The following is a 3,628-nucleotide window of genomic DNA, read 5'->3' as shown; positions in this document are numbered from 1 at the left end:
TTCATACGACATACATAATATCATAATAGTCAGAAAAAAATGTTGTTCATGGACAGAAATACGGAAAAATGATATATTATTATGCTTAACTTTTAACATATTATTATGACAAAATATAATGTAATAGGTATAATAATTAATAGGCACATATAATTGATATAAATACAAATACTAATAATACAAAAATAAATAATACAGAAATGGTTGTAAATTAATAATAATAGAGATGCACAATGAAACATGACATAAATAAATTAGTTATTTAAATTTCTTATCGATCCACACTTTTCTTGATTTTCTCACATGATGTATCTGCAGTTATTCGTTTTTGAATTACAACAAAATAAGGAAATCGCTACATGAGAAATCGAGTGAATATCCAATGTTGTAAAAATTTGAATTTCAAACGATCATAAAAATTTAATTTGACTTTCTAATAGATATTTTTTGTTTGATAAAGGTAGATAATCTTATAAGGAATCTTGTATTACATTTTCATATCTTAGATTTAAAAAGAAAAATTTTTATGAATTTCTAACTCGAAATAATTTGCAAATTTTCGTGATTTTTCCATATTTTGTCATTTTTTGAACTTTAATAATGCTTATAAAAAAAAACTGTGACAAACGATTTTTAATATTTTTCATCTGCCTTTGAAACAATATAATAGGAGCCTTCTATTAAATTTTCAAGCTTTTTTATCCAACAAATAAAATTTTATTGATATTTTTAGAAAAAAAAATGAAAACTGACAATGTCCGTAAAGAGCTCAAAATAAGTCAAAATATTTTGAAAATGTTATGTTGTATAGAAAATGCTAATATAAACATTCAGTCAAAATTTCATGTATCTATGGTCATTTTTTTTAATGTTACACCAAAAACCAAATTCAATTTTGTGAAAAATCGATTTTGCATAAAAATTCCCGTTTTTCCTTAATTTTTCTTTGGTTTTTCTTGGCGCTTTTGAAAATTACTGGGAATTTTAAATTTTGACCCTCCCAATGCACCAACGATATTCATTTTCCAAGGGGAAAGTACCAGTACCTATAAGTAGTAGACTTTCCGATGGGTGACTTACCTATTTTAAATTCATATTTACCATATACTTACAAATTGTGCTGAACGATTTAGAACAATCAAACTTTAAAAAACTCGATAAATAACGGCCAAATTCGTTTTAAGGATAATTAATGGAAGGATGACTTACAAATTTCAAATTCTTGCTTACAATAATACTTAGTACGTCCTAATCCGTCACGTAGGGCTCCGCTCCGATGAATGTAATGACTAATGATGTGTATTTTTTTTTCTTATATTTTTTGTGACCGTGTAAACGATAAGTAATCGAAATAATTCTTAAAGTTCAATATTTTAAGTTCAAATCTTGACAAAATACGAAAAAATCAAGAAAATTAAATTAACAATTTTTTTTTGAATTGAATATTCATACAAATTTTTCTTTTTACATCTAAGATTTGACAATGTAATACAAGATTAATCATAAGTTTGTCTACCTTTATCAAAAGAAAAAAAGTCTACAAGCAAATCAAATTAAATTTTTATGAGCTTCCGAAGTTCATATTCTTACAAGATTAGATATACATCGTAAATCTCAAAATACCTGGTTGAGCACCTCTCCGGGTTGAACCAACTGGGTCTAATTGTGAATCTAAACCATTCAGACTCTCATTCAAAAACACACAAAAAATGTCCAGTAGTTTAGGAAGAGTTCAATGACATACAGACAAACATATATTTTTATATAATATATAGACATAAATTGTTATTATTTTCGCCCACCCAATTAATTTTACCAAGGAAAATTATTATGCATTAAAACCTTCCCCGTGATTCGATCGATTTATTAGTCAAAACCGTATTAAAATAAGTTTAATTCTTTTCGAAAGGGGCAGTGCCTATCTATTATATTATGCATGTTATATACATATTATAAACCTTCCTCTTGAATCACTCTACCAATTAAGAAAAACCGCATCAAAATCCGTTGCGTAGTTTTAATGATCTAAGCACACAGGCAGAAAAAGGGACTTTGTTTTATAGTATGTTAAGATTAAGATTAAGATGTCCCATTGGTCATGTAGAACATATTTTTTTCTCCCTTAAGCACTGATACTCATAATTATTTTAAGAGGCTGTCAGCGCACTATTTGTTTTCTCTCTCTGCCTCACACGCAACATAGAGAAAATTCATTTACGCAAAATCATTTTTTCTATGTGTTATAGTAATCTTAGACTAAAGTCACCCATGACAAAAAAGATAGAGAATAATACTTTTGAGGGAATTACATATCGATTTGTCTAAATATTTTCTCAAAACAATTTAAACATCATTTAAATGCACAATATTTTTTTATTTATTTTGGAAGTAGAATACTAAGTCAAATAATAATAAAATATAAAATCGATATGTCATCCCCTCAAAAATATTATTCTCTATCTTTAATGTAATAGGTGACTTTACTCTAAGATTACTTAAACGCATAGAAAAAATGATTTTGCGTAAATGCGTTTTGTCTATGTTGCGCGTGGGCCAAAGAAAGAAAACGAATAGTGCGATAATATCCTCTTAATGCCGCTCTTCTTATTGATATTTATTGAATAACACGTATAATTTGCTTGTGCCCGGGCGACGGACCTTATTACAGTCTTACAACTTATACAAGTATAAGAGCAGTGAAGAAGACCTATACCAATTACCATGACCGGATAGGTAATTCTGTCTTTTTATAATTTTACTCTATCTTTACCGGGATGTATTTATTATAGGGACATAATAATATGTACCTAGCTATAAGCATGTAAGTACCTAGATATAATAGGTAGGTATATCATATAATATGCAAAAAACGCTGGATTCGCTCGCAATACTTTTAAAATCAAAACGTATTACTTATAAATCATAAGTCATAATTAGGAATTTGATGCACTATTTTCCAAAACTAGCTACGTGATGCTTATTTTATAATATAAGTATACGTTTCATGTATTTTTGAATCGGAGTAAGAAGTTTTTATTGGCATTCTTTAACAATTTTCAATTTATCAAAAAAAAATTGAATTATATTAATCATTTTTTCATTTTTTATAGCCGCATTTGCACTAAGTTACCTACATGTTATTTAAATTTAATTTAAATATCTATACTCATAAAAGTTACTTTGGAACGAGTCTGTATCACGTAAAATTTAATTACGAGTGGCAACAGAATATTAAATGAGAATAAAAATATTATCAACACTAAATTCTTGTCGAAAATAAAAATTTATTTTTATACATTCTTTAGTTCATATTATTACTATATTACCTATTATTTATAGTTATAAGCTTATACCATATTACGCGTAGGTTTATGTAATACGTCAGGCAGGTATCGAGGCGTACCTATATAAGAAGCCACTAATGATCGAGGTATAAAATTACACCTTAAACAGAAAACTGTACATAATATGCTTGTACTCGTATTCTGAATTAACAATTTTTTAAAACATTTTTTTGGGATTATGGCCTCTGAGTATAATGTAGATAAAGGTCTACACCGCCCATGTGACCTATACCCGTTATACTTAATCACTAATAGGAGGTAATACACCTTATTTAGAGATTTTA

Source organism: Acyrthosiphon pisum, chromosome X (assembly GCF_005508785.2).
Source record: "Acyrthosiphon pisum isolate AL4f chromosome X, pea_aphid_22Mar2018_4r6ur, whole genome shotgun sequence".
Classification (NCBI taxonomy): domain Eukaryota; kingdom Metazoa; phylum Arthropoda; class Insecta; order Hemiptera; family Aphididae; genus Acyrthosiphon; species Acyrthosiphon pisum.
Note: the sequence above shows the minus strand (reverse complement) of the source record.